This window comes from Xyrauchen texanus, chromosome 7, assembly GCF_025860055.1.
Source record: "Xyrauchen texanus isolate HMW12.3.18 chromosome 7, RBS_HiC_50CHRs, whole genome shotgun sequence".
Lineage (NCBI taxonomy): Eukaryota > Metazoa > Chordata > Actinopteri > Cypriniformes > Catostomidae > Xyrauchen > Xyrauchen texanus.
The window spans coordinates 37,633,419-37,657,332 of NC_068282.1; the positions used below are offsets into that span (position 1 = coordinate 37,633,419).

The 23,914-nt window shown below is 38.9% G+C and overlaps 1 protein-coding gene across 8 annotated transcripts in view; it reads left to right on the forward strand.

Moving 5' to 3' along the window:
* The first annotated feature begins 2,534 nt into the window (after positions 1-2,534).
* Positions 2,535-23,914, forward strand: part of LOC127646374 (inositol polyphosphate-4-phosphatase type I A-like) — a 110,168-nt gene continuing 88,788 nt past the window's right edge. For all 8 annotated transcript variants that reach the window (XM_052129945.1, XM_052129948.1, XM_052129950.1 and 5 more), the window contains exon 1: positions 2,535-2,662. The gene's annotated coding sequence lies outside the window, so the exon portion shown is untranslated. The remainder of the gene's footprint in view (positions 2,663-23,914) is intronic.

A 23,914-nucleotide genomic window follows, 5' to 3' on the forward strand; every position in this document is an offset into this window, starting at 1 on the left:
TTACAATAGTGATGCTTTGCAAGCACCACTAATAAGTATGTGAGATTACAATAGTGATGCTTTGCAAGCACCACTAATTATAATAAGTATGTGAGATTACAATAGTGATGCTTTGCAAGCACCACTAATAAGTATGTGAGATTACAATAGTGATGCTTTTCAAGCACCACTAATTATAATAATAAGTATGGCGAATAACAATAGTGATGCCTTGCCTTTGGCAAGCACCACTAATAAGTATGGCGAATAACAATAGTGATGCCTTGCCTTTGGCAAGCACCACTAATAATAATAAGTTTAAATAGGATTTCAGTAAGTTGGCTCTCACAAGCCAACTTAATAAGTTTAAGTAGGATTTCAGTAAGTTGGCTCTCACAAGCCAACTTATTAATCCTTAGAAGAACAATAGGGCATCTGCACTTTCAGTGCTTGGGTCCTCATTGTAATGTTTAATGTTTGTGTTCCTGTTCATGTCACATGTTCCTGCCATGTGATTCCTGTTTCCCTCCATGTTCATGTGTCTTGTGTTCATTGGTTTATTGTTTAATTATCTTGTGATCAGTTCTGTCTTTTCATTGGTTAACTTGTTTGTCTTGTTCTCAAGCATTAAGCCTCATGTTTGCCATTGTCCATTGTCAAGTATTGTATGCGAGTGTAGCTGTTTATGTTAAGATACATTTACATTTTACATTTACATTTATGCATTTGGCAGACGCTTTTATCCAAAGCAACTTACAGTGCACTTATTACAGGGACAATTTCCCCGGAGCAACCTGGAGTTAAGTGCCTTGCTCAAGCACACAATGATGGTGGCTGTGGGGATCGAACCAACAAACTTCTGATTACCAGTTTACCAGTACTGTGGTTTAGACCACTACACCACCACCACTACAGATACATTTATGTTAAACCATGTTTTAGTCATGTTCATGTTTATGTCTAGTTTAGTTCACATTTATAGTAAGGATTTTGGATTTCACGTATGTAAATATACTGCACTGTTCTTCATCTTCACGTCATCGTCTTCATCATTTCCAGTGCCAGCACATCATTACACTAATAATAATCCTTAGAAGAACAATAGAGCTCTGCACTTCAGTGCTTGAGCCCTAATAATAATAATAATAATAATAATAATAATAATATAATAAACAGAGCAGATACAATAGGGTCCTCGCACCTCGACCTTGTTGTTAAAGTATTAATTAATCATGTTAACTAATTGTTTACTTGTGTTAACAAATGTAACATTATTTTAAAGTGCTACCACAATTTTACTATAATAGAATTATAGTTAAACTGGTATGTGCATAGTAAAAGCATGATACCCACAAAATTATTATCTTTATTACGTTAGTTTTCGTTTTCTATTTCTATGGTTTCACTATGAATATCATGGTTACAATATGATAAATTTATTAAATCCATGGTCAGTTTATTGCATGGGAATGAGAAACTTCAGGATAAAACCCAGCCCTGTCCTCTAAGGGGCTCCGTATATATCTATATTTAAATAAAAAGTGGCACACACATTTTATACATTAGGTTATGTGTAATTGACATGGAAATAACACTTATAAATTTGCAGCTGTTAGTGTATGGGGACCTTTTTTGAAACTCAATATCTACTCTTACATGCTATATCCAAGAGCATCAAAGTTAGCGTCAAACTATTTAAAGTGTTTTGTTGTTTTTTGTTTGTTTGTTTGTTTGTTTTTGTTTTTTTGGATTTCAAAAATACATTTGAGAAATGTATTCTCAAAAAGCTTATATATATATGTGTGTGTGTGTGTGTGTGTGTGTGTGTGTGTGTTTGTGTGTGTATATATATATATATATATATATATATATATATATATATATATATATATAATAATATAAAATTATCAACATATATATATATATATATATATATATATATATATGTTGATAATTTTACATTATTTTTAATGTTGTGCATGCTAATAACGCTATTACGGAATTTGTGGAAAAGATAAACAAAACTGTGACTGTGTATTTTTACAGCCATCCACATGATGGCAGAATAGACCGTTGAACCAATGATTTCCCATATTTTTGTTTGCACTGGATAAGGCAATTTTGATGACATATATCATTGAAAACAAGTCAGTCTAATTTTTTTAATCAGAGATGTGAGCTTTTTTTCCTTTCAAATAAAATTCACCCATGAACTAACCAAGTCACTGTCTGTGTGAAATACTTGCTTAAGGATCCTTCACATTTTTGTCTAGGGCTTATTGCAGTTTCGTTATTAATATGGCAAATAATAAAGGAATAGCAAAATTAAAAGTATTAAGACTTATTTATTTTTCTATACAAGTCAACTGCAGGCAAACTAGTATGTAAAACGAATTCGTTTATTTTATTAGTGTGTGGTTTGTAGTCTCTATTCACAAAATATTATTTGGTTATGGTGCCATAGTGCTTGTGCTTGCACGTGTAGTTGCGGACAGACCGCGTGGAAGGGGCGGGACCAGACATGGTGACATAACGTACAAGGGCGGAGCGACAGGGCGGGCCGACACTATGCAGCAGCGCAAAGAAGCGCAAGTTGCGGGGGACTGGAATTTGGCAGCTGAGATTCACATGCATCGCAACTCTTCTGACAGCAATATGGATTGACAGAGCGCCCCACTGAGATGTGAGTACATTTGATTTGTGAAACATTCGGAAGTCATTCTGTAGGCAGTGTTGGTTACATAAACAGTCTTGCGTGCTGTCCACACTCTGTTTTGTGCGAGGAGAGCGAACTAAAGATAAGTTACATTTGTAGCGCTTTGTGTTACTAATTTGCGATGCCTTAACCTCTGTGTGGTTGGCATACGGATTTTACGTGAAAAAAACCCATCAAGCTCTGCCAGCCAAAACGAAACGTACTGGTGATTATTTAGGTGGAAGACTGAAATGCCTTTCATCAATAGAGTAAAGTGAAAAGTACCTGAAAGACCAGTGTTGTCTCAGATGTATCATTTGCATTGTACTATGATTGTTAAACGGGGCTATCAAGTCCAGTGGGCTGTTCATGTATTGCCAGAATCGCAATGCATCAGCAATTACCTTTTAAACTTGTAAACATGTTCAGCAAATGTCATGTCAAAAATGCTAAGAATGGTCTTTTTACTCAAACATTATGTCAGTGTCAGATAGTAAACCAAGATCTCCTTTATTAATAGGCTTGTACAATCACTGGTCAGTGATAGGTTGTCACCAAGACATTCCTTTTAATAAACAAAGTCAAACCTTTAGGTTTTTTCTGGTTTGCCATATTAAAGTTAGATTTTTTTCATGAGGCTGGCAGGCTGTTGCATAAGCAAGGTTTACAAATGCTGTGAGCTTGATCACACTTGGTTTAGGTATTTGTTGTTCACTCAGCTGAGGAAAACATGGGCCATGTGCAGAAGACATCACTCAGCAGCCTGCGTTAAAGGAATATTCAGGGTTAAAGGCAAGTGAAGCTCAATTGACTCATTTGTGGCATGTTTATTACCACAAAAATAATTTAGACTTGTCCCTCCTTTTCTTTAAAAAAAAAATCAAGGTTACCGCAAGGCACTTGCAGTTTGTGAATGTAGTGAATGCAGCCAAGTTTTGAAGGGTTTTAAAGCAGAAATGTGAAGCATTTCATTTTATAAAAGCACTTGCATAAGTGCTTCTGTAAAAAATTGTGTATTATTTAAGCTGTTAAAATAAAGCTAAGTTGTTTAAATAGTTTTTATGTTTTTCAAACTTTGGGGGTTTTGGGGTTTATGTCGTCATGGAAACAAAGGGTGCATTCAAACTGGCAGTTTAGTTAGAAACAGAGCACGGTTCGCATGAAAAATTGGTAATGTGAAAGCTGTAATGTGGACCTGGGAGCACACCGTGGTACCGAACCCGAGACTACCTGTTGGAGGTGGTCTGAGTTCGGTTGCAATGGAACTGGAATGGAACAACACAAAGGACCTTGTGAAGATTAGGAAACAGGTAGACATGTTTCTATATCTAATGAGTCCTATATCCTTATAACCTGAAAGGCTGCTCAGCAAGGAAGAAGCCAGACTACATTTTGTAAGTGCACATGGGAGAAATGTCCTCTAGTCTAATGAAACAATAATTCAGCTGTTCATGTTGTGGGGGTGCTTTGCTTCAGGAGGGACTGGTGCACTTAACAAAATAGATGGCATCATGAGGAAGGACAATGATTTGGATATATTGAAGCAACCTCTCAAGACATCAGCCAGGAAGTTAAAGCTCTGTCGCAAATGGGTCTTCCAAATGGACAATGACCCCAAACATACCACCAGGGTGGTGGCAAAATGGCTTAAGGACAACAAAGTCAAGGTACTGGAGTGGCCATCACAAAGCCCTGACCTCAATATGCCTGAAAATTTGTGGGCAGAACTGAAAAACCATGTGCGCGCAAGGAGGCCTACAAACCTGACTCCATTACATCAGTTCTATCTGGAGGAAAGGGACAAAATTTCAGCAACTTATTGTGAGAAGATTGTGGAAGGCTACCCAAAACAATTGACCTAAGTTAAACAATTTAATGGCAATGCTACGAAATACTAACAAAGTGTGTGTAAACTTCTGACCCAATTGGAATGTGATGAAGAAAAAATATTATAATTACTATTATTCTGGCATTTCACATTAATGAAATTTAGTGATCCTAAATGACCCAAGACAGAGAATTTTCTCTACGATTAAATGTAAGGAATTTTGAAAAATGGAGTTTAAATGTATTTGGCTAAGGAGTATGTACATGTATGACAATTGTATGTATATGTACCTTGTAATGTGCTCTAGAGAACAGTTTTTGTTCCAAGGAGCTAGGACCATCCTGAGCTGTCCTAATCTGGAAGCGCTTTTAATTAACTGTAAGCCATTCCTCGTTTATTCTGGTGAGTGTTTACATTCCTCCAAACGCATCTGGGAACATAGCGCTACAACAGCTGGCTGATCAAATCTCAGACACAGAACAACAACACCCGGACTCCGTTATTATTATTCTTGGGGACTTTAACAAAACAAATCTCACACGCAAACTGCCCAAATACAGACAGCAAATTACATGCCAACCAGAGACAGGAATATATTGGATCACTGCTATACAACATTAAAGGATGCATATCGCTCCGTCCCACGTGCAGCTTTGGGACTCTCTGATCACTGTCTGGTTCATCTTCTCCCGATTTACAGGCAGAAATTAAAATCAACAAAGCCAGTTGTAAGGACTTCAAGGAGATGGACTAATGAAGCAGAGCTGGAACTACAAGCCTGCTTTGACTGCACTGATTGGAGTGTTTTTGAAGCTGCAGCTACAGACCTGGACAAGCTCACGGTTACATTATACATCAATTTCTGTGAGGATATGTGCATCCCTACTAGGACATTTTTATCATTCAACAATGATAAACCATGGTTCACAGGAAAACTCAGACAGCTTCGTCATGCCAAAGAGGAGGCTTACAGGGGTGGGGATAGAGCCTTGTATAATCGGGCCAGGAACACACTGAATAGGGAAATCAGAGTGGCTAAAAGAAGCTACTCTGAGAAGCTGAAAAACAAGTTTTCAGCTAACGACCCTGCATCAGTGTGGAGTGGCCTGAAACAACTTACTAATTACAGGACTCCTACCCCCAACCCTGTGGCTGACCAACGACTGGCTGACGACCTGAATGTGTTCTATTGCAGATTTGAAAGGCCCCAATTTCACACCCCACATGCACTCGGACGTTCATTTCACACAACCATTAACACCTCCTGTAACCCCCCTCCTCCCCCCTCCTGCTACACAACCTGCACTCAAGATCTGTGAAGACAATGTGTGCTGTGTCTTTTGGAAGCAAAGGTCAAGGAAGGCTCCAGGCCCAGATGGCATCTCACCAGCCTGACTTCGTTCCTGTGCTAACCAACTGGCCCCCATCTTCACTCAGATCTTCAATAGATCACTGGAGCAGTGTGAAGTCCCATGCTGCTTCAAACGCTCAGTTATTATCCCTGTCCTAAGACACCTAAAATCACAGGACTTAATGACTACAGACCTGTCGCCCTGACATCTGTGGTCATGAAGTCATTTGAGAGACTGGTGTTGGCCCACCTGAAGGACATCACTGGACCCTTTCTGGACCCCCTTCAATTTGCTTATCGAGCAAACAGATCTGTGGATGATGCAGTCAACATGGGATTGCATCACGTCTTGCAACATCTGGACAGACCAGGGACATACGCAAGGATCCTTTTTGTGGACTTCAGCTCGGCTTTCAACACAATCATCCCAGATATACTCCGGACTAAGTTAAACCAACTCCCTGTTCCCACCTCTACCTGTCAGTGGATTACCAGCTTTCTGACGGACAGGCAGCAGCTTGTGAGGCAGGGAAAATTCACTTCCACCACCTGTACCATCAGCACTGGTGCCCCCCAGGGATGTGTGCTCTCCCCACTACTCTTCTCCCTGTACACCAATGACTGCACCACCAAGGAGCCCTCTGTCAAGCTCCTGAAGTTTGCAGAGGACACCACTGTCATCGGCCTCATCCGAGATGATGATGATGAGTCTGCATATAGAAAGGGGGTTGAACGGCTGGCTGTCTGGTGCATTCAAAACAACCTGGAGCTGAACACGCTCAAAACGGTGGAGATGATTGGGGACTTTAGGAGGAACACCCCAACATTGTCCCCCTCACCATTCTAAACAGCACTGTGGCAGCAGTGGAGTCATTCAGGTTCCTGGACACTACCATCTCACAGGACCTGAAGTGGGAGACCCACATCGACTCCATTGTGAAAAAGGCCCAGCAGAGGTTGTACATCCTTTGCCAGCTGAGGAAGTTCAACTTGCCACAGGTGCTGCTGAAACAGTTCTACTCAGCAGTCATTGAGTCTGTCCTCTGCACTTCAATAACTGTCTGGTTTGGTGCAGCTACGAAATCAGACATCAGAAGACTACAAAGGACAGTTCGGTCTGCTGAGAGGATAATTGGTTGCCCCCTGCCCCCCCTTCAAGAACTATACACTTCCAGAGTGAGGAAAAAGGCTGTAAAAATCACTCTGGACCCCACTCACCCTGCCCCCTACCTTTTTGAACTGTTGCCTTCTGGCCGGCGCTTCAGAGCTCTGAACACCAGAACCGTCAGACACAGGAACAGTTTTTTTCCCTCAGGCCATCCGTCTAATGAACAACTAAATTGCCCCATTGAGCGATAATTATGTGCAATACACAGTTTAATTATATTTATATTATCCAACTTATCCACTTCTGCCATTACTTACATTGCTCACATTGCTCTGTACATAATATACTGTTTTTTGTTCTTTATATAACAGATTGTAATAGATTTGCACTACGTGTGTGTATGTGGGTATGTATGAAGGTGAGTGTATGTACGTATATGTATAATTATTTATATTGTATTCTTTTTTGTTTTAATTACCTATGTCTTGCTGCTGTTTTTGGTATTGTTTGTATTGTGGTACACTGGAAGCTTCTGTCACCAAGACAAATTCCTTGTATGTGTAAGCATACTTGGCAATAAAGCTGATTCTGATTCTGAGATATTGAGGTTTCCGTAAACGGCTGTATAACCCATATTTGTTGTGTGCCATTGCAAAAAGATGGTTCTCGTGGTTAAACCAAGTAAAATAAAAAAAAAATGGTGGTTTTCAATACCAATACATAGAGGTAACTCCAAAAAAAAAAAAAAAAAAAAAAAAAAATTAACCAACTTTAAAATTATTGGACCACTTGAGATGGACTGTCCCAAAATTTATTCAGAAAACATTCCTTTGTGACAACTTACATTCAAATTAAACTTAGGTTTTATTTTTAAATAAAATTATGCAGTGCATAGGCCCCATGAACAACTGTATGATTTAATTTTGGAAAACGCAGCATAAAAAACAAGAGCAAAGTGATTAAATAAAAACATAATACAAAAACATATTCACATTTTTTTACCTAAAATTGAGTTCTATTTAATTTTCTTTTGGCAGCATTAATGAAGTGCAATACAAACACAAATTTGATTAGAACACAGTGGAAATTATTAGGCAGCATTAACAAAGGAATTTATAGGCTTACACCTAATAGGAAAACAGGTGTTTTTTTTTTTTTAATTCATTTAAGCAACTTAGTGAGCAAACAAACTGTTGCAGCCATTTTGTGAACCTAGAAATGATTCGGGTTGTGTTCGTAAGATTATGTTTACATTTATAATTGTCTTTTTTATCTGAATTTTTATTGGTAATTTCCCACTTGTTGTCTGGTAGGAAGTTGTAGATGGTACATTTTTGGATTTGGGGAGGTGGTTAATATTTTGACCACTTTGATATTTAATTGTGCAATTTAAATTTATGTAGAAATATCTTTTGCTTTTTATTGTTTCAATAAATAAATTTAATTTTTAAATCACTCGACTGTGGGGGCAGGGGGGTTGACACCATTGTAATCTGATATTGCAATACTTTTTTGTAAAAATTGCATATCACCCAGCCCTAGTGGCTAAACTTTTGAAACGTATTGTAATGTTTATGGATTGGCCCCATATACGTTCATTGTAAGTGCTTCACTGTAACCGAGATTTTTGTGGGAAAGGTGTTTGAAAACAGTAATTATTGCTGCATTTTTGTTGGGCACCGCCTGTGGCGCAAAAATTACACATTTCACCTTAAAAGGAATAGTTCACACCAAAATGATAATTATCTTCATCCTTTACTCACCTTCATGCCGTCTCAAACTCCTATGACTTTTTGTTTGTGTTCCACAGAAGAAAGATTTTTTAAGAGATCTCTGCTGTTTTTGTCATACAACGTAGGTCAATGGGGTCCAAAACTTTCAAGCTCCAAAAGAACATGTTTTGGCTCTTTCTTTTGCAAAAATTGACCGTCAATAAATGAGACAGAGAAATATGTGTTTGTTCTGTTGTTTCAGCAGATCAATAAAACTGGCTCCCTTCACCTTCTCTTTATCTGCAATGACTGGCTCTTGGCATCGCCTCAGCCCACGTCACATTTAGCTCTGCTGAGGTCAGTGTTTCAGTCTCGTGTCACAGTCAGTCATGTCTGTGAGTCAGATACCCCCTGACCAGAGCAGGTCTCAGATAAGTATAACACATTACTCTAGCTGTACTTGAAGAGGCACCTTCACAAGATTTACTGCTTGAGAATTGCAATCACAGAGTCATGTTTTTCTCTGAGAGATCGGAAGCATTCTCAAGAGTTGCTGTAGCCCTGTGCCAGGTTTTTTTTCAGGGCTCCCAGACACCATTAGTCCCTGGGAAGGAGACACTTCACAGTTGAGGTTATACAGGTGCTGGTCATATAATTAGAATATCATCAAAAAGTTGATTTATTTCAGTAATTCCATTCAAAAAGTGAAACTTGGATAATGTATACATTCATTCCACACAGACTGATATATTTCAAGTGTTCATTCCTTTTAATTGATGATTATAACTGACAACTAATGAAAAACCCCAAAATCAGTATCTCAGAAAATTAGAATATTGTGAAAAGGTTCAATATTGAAGACCACAATATTGAAGCACCAGTATAGGTGCCACACTCTAATCAGCTAATTAACTCAAAACACCTGCAAAGACCTTTAAATGGTCTCTCAGTCTAGTTCTGTAGGCTACACAATCATGGGGAAGACTGCTGACTTGACAGCTGTCCAAAAGACGACCATTGACACCTTGCACAAGGAGGGCAAGACACAAAAGGTCATTGCTAAACAGGCTGGCTGTTCACAGAGCTCTGTGTCCAAGCACATTAATAGAGAGGCGAAGGGAAGGAAAAGATTTTGTAGAAAAAAGTGTACAAGCAAAAGGGATAACCACACACTGGAGAGGATTGTGAAACAAAACCCATTAAAAAATGTGGGGGAGATTCACAAAGAGTGGACTGCAGCTGGAGTCAGTGCTTCAAGAACCACCACGCACAGACGTATGCAAGACATGGGTTTCAGCTGTCGCATTCCTTGTGTCAAGCCAGGACTGGACTGCTGCTGAGTGGTCCAAAGTTATGTTCCCTGATGAAAGTACATTTTGCATTTCCTTTGGAAATCAAGGTCCCAGTGTCTGGAGGAAGAGAGGAGTGGCACAGAATCCACGTTGCTTTGAAGTCCAGTGTAATGTTTCCACAGTCAGTGATGGTTTGGGGTGCCTTGTCATCTGCTGGTGTTGGTCCACTGTGTTTTCTGAGGTCCAAGGTCGACGCAGCCGTCAACCAGGAAGTTTTAGAGCACTTCATGCTTCCTGCTGCTGACCAACTTTATGGAGATGCAGATTTAATTTTCCAACAGGACTTGGCACCTGCACACAGTGCCAAAGCTACCAGTACCTGGTTTAATGACCATGGTATCCCTGTTCCTATAGAAAATCTATGGGGTATTGTGAAGAGGAAGATGCGATATGCCAGACCCAACAATGCAGAAGAGCTGAAGGCCACTATCAGAGCATCCTTGGCTCTCTTAACACCCGAGCAGTGCCACAGACTGATCGACTCCATGCCACGCCGCATTGCTGCAGTAATTCAGGCAAAAGGAGCCCCAACTAAGTATTGAGTGCTGTACATGCTCATACTTTTCAGTTGGCCAACATTTCTAAAAATCCTTTTTTGTATTGGTCTTAAGTAATATTCTAATTTTCGGAGATACTGAATTTGGGATTTTCATTAGTTGTCAGTTTTAATCATCACAATTAAATGAAATAAACATTTGAAATATATCAGTCTGTGTGTAATGAATGAATATAATATCCAAGTTTCACTTTTTGAATGGAATTACTGAAATAACTCTTTGCCAGCTGAGGAAGTTCAACTTGCCACAGGTGCTGCTGAAACAGTTCTACTCAGCAGTCATTGAGTCTGTCCTCTGCACTTCAATAACTGTCTGGTTTGGTGCAGCTACGAAATCAGACATCAGAAGACTACAAAGGACAGTTCGGTCTGCTGAGAGGATTATTGGTTGCCCCCTGCCCCCCCTTCAAGAACTATACACTTCCAGAGTGAGGAAAAAGGCTGTAAAAATCACTCTGGACCCCACTCTCAGCTTTTGATGATATTCTAATTATATGACCAGCACCTGTATTAAAGGGATTGATCACCCAAAAATAAAAATTCTCTCATCATTTTCTCACCCACATGCCATCTAAGATGTGTATGACTTTATTTGTTCTGCAGAACACAAAGATTTTTAGAAGAATATCTCAAATCTATAGGTGCATACAATGCAAGTGAATTGTGATCAGGCTTTTGATGCTCAAAAATGGAGATGAGGTCAGCATAAAAGTAATCCATTTAACTCCCGTGGCTTAATCAATGTCTTCTGAAGTGATACAGTTTGTTTTGGGTAAGAACAGACCAAAATATAACTCCTTTTTTCACTGTAAATCTTGCCATTGCAGTCTCTATGCATCATCATGGTTTCAAGCTTGATTGAGAGAGAGAGAGAGACGTCAGATACCATATATATATTTTACACATAAATCCACTTGTAAATTTGTATAACATTCAACATTTGGTTTAATGTCACCCTCTTTTAGACCCTTGGAATTAAACTGGCTGTTTGACGTAAATTTGGATGGTCATATTTCCATGTGCACAAATATATTTATCTGTCTGATATCAGATAGTTGCAGAAGTACTGAACGAACTTTGATACCTTTATGATATTACTCCTTTAAATGAAAAGTTTAAGAAGCACCTTTACCATGTAATGGTGTTTATCTCTCTCTGTTCAACTTCACACCACCAATTCCTTTCCCTGACTACTCAAACTGAGTTCATGAATCAAGCCAGTGTATATCTATTTATTTTATTGGAGTTTTATAAATTATTTTGATTAGACACAATTTTGCTGCTGAAGTTCAATTAAACTCAAAACATGGAATAAACGTGTCATAGGGCCCTACTTTTGAAGGATGCCATTTTTTTTTTATTTATTATTTACATTGGTATTAAAAAAAATTCTAAATATTCAAAAAAAAAGTGTGTTTAATAGCATATTATAGAGTTTTGCTTTAGTAACGAATTTGGAATCAAGAATTGTGACATTTTACTGGTATTGGTACTTACTACTAATATTTTGATATCGTCAGAGACTTATGGATTATTTGGACTCATTGGTGTGATTGTTTACCTTGCTGTGTTCTCTGTGTCTTCCATTTACCCCACAACCTTACTGTTCCCAATGGATTTTTTTCTGGGTGTCGGGCACCCTACAAAACCACATACATTTTAATTGGAAAAGTCTTCACAAAAATTCTACGTTTGTTGTAATTTTACACACCCTCATGTAATTCTGACCACATATTTCTTTCTTCCATTAAAGACAAACTGAGATGTAAGGCAGAATGCCTGAGCTGCTCTTCTAGATGAAGAAAGTCAATGGTGAAGTACAAAAATACCATAAAATGTTCATGAAAGTAGAGCATGTTAATGATAACCTTCCCCTCTGGAGATCTTTTGGAGCTTGGCAGAATAAAGCATCATCCACTTTCTTGCAGGTATATGGAAAACAGGAGCTCTGACATTCTGCCAACATCTCTTTTTGTGTTTCATTGAAGAAATACAATAATATGGACGTAGGAGTAAATGTTTACACAGTTTTTTTTTTGTTTTGTTTTTTTGGGTTGAGTTATTCCAACTATTAAAGGAAATCGTTTTTGTAGATTTGTTTAGTTTTTTTGCTTTGCATAGTAGACCCACTGCAAATGTCATTTCTTGAATAAGAGCTTTGAGGGATTTTTATTATTAGACACTAGAAAGTTCTACATCCTATCTCATCCAGATGTAAATCATATGACAGCAGGCAAATACACTGACAGGAAAAGCCTTGCAACTTGATGGAAAGGATGAAGTCTACTGGACTGGGTGAATAGTGCTATAATGTTTTGACTTCTATTCTGTTGCATAATCATTTCCTCACCAAAAACGAGGCAATGTCAAGACCTTTGTGCCCTAGTTCTTGATGTACTAAACTGTTTGGTTGCAAAATGTCCAGTATTCCACAGTTCCCAGGTAACAGTGTGCAAAGGATGTCACAAGCCAATATAGAGAAATATTAAACAGGGTTTCCAGACTTAAAAAATCTACTAGGTAGCCATTTGGTCCTAAATTGAAACATTTAGGGCCCAAATGTTTTATTTTAATTGCCAAATTGAAGAATTGGTCGATTTAGATGGTTGTACAGGAGCTATATATAAAGCTGATAGCAGGCTTATAGTTGTGTGCGTGTGTGTGTGTGTGTGTGTGTGTGTGTGTTTATATGCGTGCATGCACATGCATTCATTTGTTCGTTCTCTTAGTCTTTTTTTGTTTTTTTACTATGACCAGACGGCCCTGTCACAGAGGCTACAACAGTCCAAATTGAATGAAATCTCAGATGCAGTTTATTGTGCTATCAAAATATCAATAATTAATTTAGTCTTTTTTATCTTGGAGGTGTGGACCCTGTGAGGTGGGTTTTTCAACTAGGGCTGAAACGATTAGTCGACATGATTGACTACACGGACAATAAAAATTGTTGACAAAAATGTCCTTTGTCGAATAGTCGTTTGATCTCTTTTAATGCAACATGAAATCCTATGAAACGCTAATGATGACGTGGCAGTGCAGCACTTCAGCTCACGCTTGATTGAGGAGGAAGAAAGAATAGTTCAGATGCACTCCAAACTTTCCAAAAAATGTAGATTGTAGATGTAGATTGCAAAGTATGAGGCAATTCTAATACAAAATAAGAAAATATAGAAGCAGTGTCATCTTGATGTGAAATAAAGCGGAGTTGTACCTGGCATTCTGCTTGAGCAAAATTTGCCTGTCAGAGCATCTAAAAGGAAACACCCCGGCATTATATATTTAATGCATCCTTTATTAAAGTTTAAATAATAAGGAAGTGGGTTGTATAATTAAGCATGCACGACATTTCTCTGTGCAATCAGAGCTGCCTATATGAGTCACGTGAATAACAGCGCAAGAGAATTTCAAACTTCTCCCGGCTGATACACTGACTCTCGCGAACACACCCATCTTGCAGCATATAGATTATAACGTGATGGTTTGCAACATGGTGTATCATATTATATTTGTCACAGCGTGAATCTTATCGTGAAGAAATTCACAGACTCAAGCTCTATTAAGAAGAGAGAGTTAAATGTGAAGCGAAGTGACCAAAAAGGTGACAGTGTGTAGTTTTAGCCCATTATACAATGCAAAAAAAATATGATTTTAGATTGGTCTTTTTTGGTTTTATTTTTCGATATAAATATCAAAAACTACTTGTGTGCATTTACTTTAACAAAAAAATTATTATCTGAGAATGTTGAATATAATATTTAATATTTTAAAATATCTAAAAAGACAAGATACAGTTACTTGAGAAGCAACATATATGATATTAACACTTGCTTTCAGAGAATCTATCTTGAATATGAGTATATTTTGTCTTTACTGCACTGGCAGAAGTATAAACGGGTGGAAAAAATACACTTGTATATAAAATTCCTTTATATTCAAGATACATTCTCTAAAAACAAGTCTAAATATCATATATGTTGCTTTTCAAGTAAATGTATCCTGTTTAAATAATATATTTTTTTTATAATTTTAAATGGAAAACAAGACACTGAATAGTCGGTTAAGAACTAATGATTAATCTTTGCAATAATCGCCGAATCGTCGAATAATTGTTCTAATAATTGTTAGATTAGTCGATTATCAAAATAATTGTTAGTTGCAGTCCTATTTTCAACTACAGTGGTTCAAGTTATAGGAATGCCAAGGTGACTAAAGAAATGTTAACACCAAGATGGAACAAAACTGCATTTCTTGTCTGTTACCACCTTCTGATACTTATACCAATGTCGAAAAAAGTGCAGTTAGAATAGCTAATAATGTGGGAGAGCTTTGTTCAGAACAATAATATGACCTTATTGTAATGCAATACAGTGCATCCGGAAAGTATTCACAGCGCTTCACTTTTTCCACATTTTCTTATGTTACAGCCTTATTCCAAAATGGATTAAATTCATTATTTTACTCAAATTTCTACAAACAATACCCCATAATGACAACGTGAAATAAGTTTGTTTGAAATCTTTGCAAATTTATTAAAAATAAAAAACAAAAAACAATCACATGCCCATAAATATTCACAGCCTTTGCCATGACACTCAAAATTGAGCTCAGGTGCATCCTGTTTCCACTGATCATCCTTGAGAGGTTTCTACAACATGATTGGAGTACAGCTGTGGTAAATTCAGTTGATTGGACATGATTTGGAAAGGCACACACCTGTCTATATAAGGTCCCACAGTTAACAGTGCATGTCAGAGCACAAACCAAGCCATGAAGTCCAAGGAATTGTCTGTAGACCTCCTTGTATCGAGGCACTGATCTGGGGAAGGGTACAGAAACATTTCTGCAGCATTGAAGGTCCCAATGAGCACAGTGGCCTCCATTGTCTGTAAATGGAAGAAGTTTGGAACCACCAGGACTCTTCCTAGAGCTGGCCGACCTGCCAAACTGAGTGATTGGGGGAGAAGGGCCTTAGTCAGGGAGGTGACCAAGAACCTGATGGTCACTCTAACAGAGCTCCAGCATTTCACTGTGGAGAGAGGAGAACCTTCCAGAAGAACAACCATCTCTCTTAGTAAAAGGCACATGACAGCCCACCTGGAGTTTGCCAAAAGGTTCCTGAGGACTCACAGACCATGAGAAACAAAATTCTCTGGTCTGATGAAACAAATATTGAACTCTTTGGCCTGAATGGCAAGCATCATGTCTGGAGCAAACCAGGCACTGCTCATCACCTGGCCAATACCATCCCTACAGTGAAGTATGGTGGTGGCAGCATCATGCTGTGGGGATGTTTTTCAGTGGCAGGAACTAGGAGACTAGTCAGCATTGAGGGAAAGATGAATGCAGCAATGTACAGAGACATACTTGATGAAAACCTGCTCCAGAGCGCTCTGGACCTCAGACTGGGTAAAAGGTTAATCTTCCAACAGGACAACGACCCTAAGCACACAGCCAAGATAACAAAGGAGTGGCTACGGGACAAGTCTGTGAATGTCCTTGAGTGGCCCATCCAGAGCCCAGACTTGAACATGATTGAACATCTCAGGAGAGATCTGAAAATGGCTGTGCACCGATGCTCCCCATCCAACCTGATGGATCTTGAGAGGTCCTGCACAGAAGAATGGGAGAAACTGCCCTAAAATAGGTGTGCCAAGCTTGTAGCATCATACACAAAAAGACTTGAGGCTGTAATTGGTGCCAAAGGTACTTCAACAAAGTATTGAGCAAAGGCTGTAAATACTTATGTACATGTGTTTTTTTATATATAAAAAGTTTGCAAAGATTTCAAACAAACTTCTTTCACGTTGTCATTATGGGGTATTGTTTGTAGAATTTTGAGGAAAATAATGAATTTAATCAATTTTGGAATAAGGCTGTAACATAACAAAATGTGGAAAAAGTGAAGCGCTGTGAATACTTTCCAGATGCACTGTATGTAGCACTATGAAGTAAATAGTTTACACAGTGTTAAAAACTAGACATAGATTAAGTTGAAAATGTTTAATAACAATAAAGCACTCCCACGCAGTGCTGAAAGGAGAACAAGACTTGAAGACTGACCAACAGTTGTTGCAACAAGTCTGGACTGAAAGTTTGAAGATGACATCTGCACATAACTGAAAGCATATTCTAATGGACTGTGCCACCTTTGAACTTGGCTGTGTCCGACGGTGCCAATGGGGGACTGGTAGGATTGAAAATGAACAAAGAAATTAATTTCTGTGTTACAACCATAATTCCTTTGTGAAAACAGTCCCCCTCCTCCATTCCAAGACACAGAGGTTATGATAGTGATCTATTAGCCTATTGGCTGAGGTGTATTTGCATGGTCAAGGATACTATAAAACAAGATTGTAACTTGTGCTCTGGGTCTTTTTCCTCTCTGGGTCTTGCTCTCTCTTGTCTCTGACTCTTTCTAAGCTCTGCTCTTGGGCGACTGATTTACAGGCCATAAGGGCAGACTCAAGCTCTCAATAGCCACTTTTCCACTATCGAGCCAGGGCTATCAGGCCAATAGCCTCGAACCGCAAAACCAAACGGATTGCTTTTCCCACCATCGGGTCAATAGCACTGCAGCGTTGCCCTAAAACCCACCCTTAACATGCCGCCCTGGTGCCAACGCTATACACCCTACACGTTTCACAAGTAATAGCGAATGTCAAGCTGAGGTATCATGTCATCTAGTTATCAAGAAAATGTAGTTTATATATAGTTTATATAGTAGCTAGCTAGAAAGATAAGTTGGTGTTGATAATTTGCCGACTGTATCTGCCATGGTGTCTTGAGTGGTCTCTCCACTAACAGCAGGATGATGAACTAGCACAAAGTCCATGACCTTGAACCATGAAAAATATTTTTTTTTGGGTACCGCATTGTCCACTGTGCTTTAACGGATTTGTACAGTACCCACATTTTGTTTTCCACAAACTTCTACCACTGTGCACTGGATACACAACCTAGCAACCTTTAACATTGACCCCACTTCAATCCCCCGTTGGTCTTGTTTTCCCAAGAGTTATCGGCAGACCCTGAGAAAACACAGAGGCAGCACGACGAAGCCCTAGAAGTGACAGTGGGATCGCAAAAGGCCCTGGCACACACTAGCATGCCCTTATTTGGCCCGATAGTGGAAATGCAGCTAATGGCATCTCTCTCTAATTTGGTGGAAAACCGAACAAAGACCTTTTGCTAAAAGGACAATCCCTTTCAATGCAATTAAATCTTCTTACTCACTCTTCAGTGCACAAAATCCTGGTTTTATGGGGTTACTTTAGATTTTTATAATAACATTTAGCAGCCAAGCATATTGAGAATTAGGCAAATGTGCAATTACTGAATCTAGAGTGCTATAAATATAACATGCACAGCGCATTTTAGCACACCAAACCAAACTCGGAGCACATCTGTTAACTCTGATACGAGAGGGAACTTGTGTGTATCTAGCACAAAACTACTCTGAAAACACTGTATCATGAGTCTCATGCATGCTTACAGCGTAATATACAGCCAGAACAGAACCACTCTGATAAACCACTGAAAACACTGTATAATGAGCCTGGAGTTTCCTTTAATACAGGACTGAGAACATAGCTGTGCATATACAGTAAATGTATTTAATTAGATCACAGCCCTTGTGGTTTGGTAATCGCACTAGGTCATATTGTGATTTAGATATTATTTTGATTAATCGCTCTGCCGTAGTTTGGAGATAACAAAGCTTAAGAGAGTAAAAATTACAGTTTAAAACTGAGAAGCACACAACAGAGAACATAGCTGCGCATATAAAGAACATTTATTTAATTAGATCGCAGCCCTTGCAGTTTGGTAATCGCACTAGGTCATATCGTGACTTGGATATTATTTTTATGAATCACTCAGGCATAGTTTGGAGATAACAGCGCTTGAGAGAGTAGAAATGACAGAATTAGTTTTTTTCTTTTGGCTTTTTTACTGGGATAGGGAAAGTAGAGAGGTGACAGGAAATGAGAGGGAGAAGAGTGGGAATAGGATCGGGAAAAGAACCTCACAAGCCGGGAATCAAACTCTGGTCACCCACGATGCATCAGCACCTCATGTCATGAGCGCAGCCGACTAGGCTATGGCTCTGACAGAGATAATTGGTTCTTGATCACGTTGAGCTCGGCTTGTTAACTCTGTGTGGGAAGTTTCACACAGATGCAGAGAATCATCTGAGGGGGTTTCAGGCCACTCTCCAGCTTAAATCCCTTCTCTGTTTCCATGTCATTATGTGTGCGTGTGTATATGCGTGTGTGTGCATTTGAGACACAGAGAGAGAGAGAGAGCGAGAGAGCTTGTGAGTGTAAGAGGAGGAAAACTTGGAGTTTGAGGTTTGGCAGTCAGACAAAATAAAAGAAAATAAAAACTGTGAAACTGGGTTTGCCCTTTTACGGTCTCCAGTCTACACTCCGTCTGACTCTGTGTCTGTGGAAAAAAGAGTGATCTAAAACAAACACCCTCACTTTTCTCTCCCTCCCTCTCTCTCATGGATATTTGAAAAGTGTGGCATTGTTTACTTGTGCTCATCTTTGAAGATAGATTGCTCTGAATTTTATGCATCAGTCCTCAGATTCAAGGTGCCTTTTGGTTTCATACTTTGGAAATACTTTAATCAAAACTGCTTATAGTTACTAATGATCTTTTGAACTGTCTACAGCCGTGGACAAAAGTATTGGCAGTGACATACGTTTTGTGTTTTGCAAAGTTTGCTGCTTCAATATTTGTAGATAATTTTTTCACATTTTTCTATGGTATACTGGAAAACAATGTTAAGCTTTTCATAAGTTTTAAAGGCTTTTATTGTCAAAAACATTCAATATATGCAAAGAGTCAATATTTATAGTGTTGACCCTTGTTCTTCATAACCTCTGCAATTCACCCTGGCATGCTGGATATCAGCTTCTGGGTCAAATCCTGACTGATGGTGATCCATTCTTGCCTTATTAGTGCTCGGTGATGATCACAATTTTCGGGCTTCTGCTTGTCCACTCACCTTTTCAGGATTGACCACAGGTTCTCTATGGGATTAAGATCCAGAGAGTTGCCTGGCCACGGATCCAAAATGTGGAATGATGCACGAATCATCACCAAATAGCTCCTGGATCATTGGGAGAAGTTGCTCTTGTAGGATGTTTTGATACCATTCTTTATTCCTGGCAGTGTTTTTGGGCAGAATTGTGAGAGAGCCCACTCCCTTGGATGAAAAAAAAACCCCACACATGGATGGTCTCAGGATGCTTCACTGTTGGCAAGACACAGGACTCGTGATAGCGTTCACCTTTTCTTCTCAGTACTATCGATTTTCCAGATGTCTCACACAGTCGGAAGGGGGCTTTATCAGAGAAAATATCTGTCGTCTGCTGTCCAACCCTTGAACTTCCTGTAGAATTTCAGTCTGTCCTTGATGTATTTCTTGGAGAGAAGTGGCTTCTTTGCTGCACTTCTTGACACCAGGCCGTTGTCCAAAAGTCTTCGCCTCACTGTGTGCTCAGATGCACTTACACCAACCTGCTGCCAATATTGAGCAAGCTCTGCACTGGTGGTGACTAGTGGCAGGCCGTTCATTTTAAGTCTAGGCCTTCAGTGCGATTCATGCCATTAATAAAACACAGTTTCACAATGAATAAGACACCCTGTGCCTTTGGGCATAATATATTATGTTGCAGCTAACTAGTAATACCAATTGACATTATATTAACACGTCCACGCATGAAAGCCAGACCTTGAAATGACACTTAATGCTCAAGCAAGCCTAATTTTAACTGCAGCATGACTGTTTTGTGAAATGAACCTTCCCGAACAGACATTGAAAAATCATAATTGTCATATGAATTTACCAAGGAGGTCTATAATACCTGTAATACATTTAAATAAATGCCGAATTAAATAATCTGGCCACTCTTGTCCATAACACGTGCAAATGTGAGATAATAGGGTGTTACTTAACTTCTCCGGTTAGTTTGATTGAAAGGCTTTGCAATGGCAAAATAGTGGCAAGGACTTCCTATTCTATCGAAAACTTGGGAGGGGCTCTTTCATGTGGAAGCGACCAATGAGCCAAATAATAGAAAAAAATATTGGATGTGCCTAGCCAAGTCATTTGTTGAAATGTAGTCTGGGACGTTTACCGTTCCAAATGAAGGACTTCACTATGCTATCAAATTGCTTGAAATAAGAGAGGGGGATATCTTTAGGGAGCGACTGTAGCAATTTTGGAATACAGTTCATTTTAAGAACATTAACCTTCCCAATCATCAATAAATGTAATGAAGTCCACCTGTCCACATCATTCAAACCTTTTTATCAAAGGGTTAAAATTAACTCTAATAAAATACCCAAATACTTAATGCCCTGTTTGGGCCACTGGAAGGCACCCAGCTGGAATGCCATTACTGGACAATACGTTGTCAGAGCCAAAGCTTCTGACTGACCCTGTATCCAGAGAACTTGGAAAATTAATTAATAATTCTGTGGAGGCAAGGCATAGATCTAGTAGGGTCAGAGACAAATAATAAAATATCATCTGTGTGAAGCTTATGCGCCACACCTCCCGCCATCATCCCTGGAAAATCATCCTCCTTTCTTATCGTGGCTGCTAATACTTCCAGGGCAAGACAGAACAATAATGGGGAAAGAGGGCAACCCTGTCTAGTGCCACTATTCAGAGTAAAATAATCTGAAATTAATCAATTTGTTTGTACCGCTTCTACAGGGTGTCTATAAAGTAACTTAATCCAACCAATAAATGTACTCCCAAAACCCAAACATTACCAAAATGTTAAAAAGATAATCCCATTCTACCATATTAAACACCTTTTCAGTGTCAAGTGAGATGGCAGCAACCGAAGACTGATCATTCGCTACTGACCACATGATATTGTTGAAACGCCTAATGTTATCAGAAGAGCTACGGTCCCAAATAAACCCCACCTGATCTATATGTATAAGAGATGTCATAAATTTACTTAACCGGTCAGCCAAAATATTTGCCAACATTTTTACATCTTGCTGGATCAGGGAAATTGGACAGTAACTTTTACACTCACTTGGATATGTCATTTTTAAGAATCAGACTGATCCGGGATTTTGTCATGGTTTGGGGAAGCTTTCCATTTCCAGATAGAACTCTTTAAAGGCATTATTAATATCAATGGCCAAGGTTAAAATTTCACCACCAGCAGATTTCACTAAGGGAATGGTAGAAAAAGACTCTCTCTCTTTTATACATCTAGCCAAAAGCTTCTCTACTTTGTCCGCCGACTCAAAGTATGATTGTCTTGCCCTAAATAACCAAAACTCAATTTTTCATGACAAAATAGTATAATCTGTATTCAGTAGGATCAATTCTGAGGCCATCAGATGACATTCGGCACTTCAGCTCTGCCTCTGCACTTTTAATATTCCCATGAACTCCATGAGTTCTCATGTTTTGGATTTTTTTGGTAAATGAGGCATACTGTATGATCCGACCCCTATGAAATGCCTAAAGTGTCTCCCAAGCAACACTCACAGAAGATACTGAGGACCAGTTGGTCTCCATATAAACATTGATTTCAGTCTTTAAAATTTGTTGGAAATCAGAATTTTGCAACAGGGATACATTAAAGCACCAACTATATGATTTCTTTTTCTCCGTATGTGGCAACATCTCTAAACTCACCAGGGCGTGATCTGAGACTAAGATGTTTCCAATTGAGCAATCAACAACAGATAAAATGAGTGACTTAAATATCTAAAAAATCTATTCTAGAATAACTCTTATTGATGAAAAAAAAATTATAGTCCCTACCAGATGGGTTCAAAAGTCACCAAATATCTGCAAGACCAAGATTTTTACACATCCTGTGAAGCGTCAATGTTGCTCTAGGGGTTTACACACTTTTGCTTCACTATGATCAAGGACTGAGTCCATCAAAAGATTAAAGTATCCTTCCAATACTATATCATGAGGGGTGCCAGCGGCTTGCAACATCCCTTCAAGATCAATAAAAAAGCCCTGATAATCAACGTTAGGCGTGTAAATATTAGCCAAAACCAACTTTTGCCCCTGCATTTCTGCTAGAACAATAATGATTCTCCCTAATTTATCTTTAATTTGTTTGAGAGATTTGAATTGCAGATGTTTTCTTATCAATGTAATTACTTCCCTACTCTTACTTGAGCCAGCACTCAAGAAAACATGCCCACATCTTTCCAATTTTTTTCAGCTTCCGGCAGGGAATGATGCATTTCTTCAAGAAAGACTATATCACATTTCTTACGCATAAGAAAAGAATAACCTTCCTTCTTCTTATTGGGGGGGCCCTAACAATTCAGATTCCATGTGGAGAAAGATTACCCACTCATATTAACATTTGACATTTTGATATAATAGACTAAATAAATTGTGTGTCAAAAACAATATTATACAGACCACATTCCAACATTAGTGCAACAATCAAACCCCAAACCAAACAAACAGAAAAAAGAAAAACATGCGCATTAACCCCGCGCACAACAGTGCCAACCGGCATCAATCCCTCTAAACTCAAAGGTCCATGTACGCCTATGAGAGTCCCTTCGACAATTTTGCCATTGGATTGCTCAAGTCCGGTGCTTCTGCACAAATTTTGTAAGGCAAAATGACATAACAGAAAATACTTTGTAAAACAAACCCCAGCCAGTAGGCAGAATAAACACAAAGAACATGTAGATTCATACACAGAACTGTCTCAGAGGTGTGTTCCTCCACAAAACAAATTCCAAACGATATAAAGCCGTTCAGTTTCCTTGGACAGACAAACAAGTTTCAGTGAGCTGACTGCAACAAATGACGGAATCCTTGTAATGTCCCATAAAAATACTCCACAAAACAAACTCCAGCCAACTGGAGGCATAAGCACAAGGAACGAACAGATTCATCCACAACTGTCCCAAAGCCATGTTATTCCATAAAACAAACTCCAGCCGCTAGGTGGAACCAACACAAAAAGAAACATAAATGGCGCCCAGCTTCTTAGACTGTCGAGTGTATGATCAGCGAGTCAATCCACTTACATGAGAAACACCAAATGGCTTACTCACTCCAATGTATTTATGAAGGAGATTTTGCATGGGATACGTAAATACTTTGCGGCCATCCTTCATATCTGTTCTCGGTTTGGCCAGCAACATCAGTGCAAAAGCGATCTTCTGTTGATGCAAGAGTTTTTAACACTTGAATCGATCACTGTTCTCTCTTGTCTAATTCGTAAAGTCAGGGAACATGAAAATATTGTGATTCTTCCTAGAAAGCTTTACTTTGCTTCACACCTCGCGCAACACAAGATTTTTATCG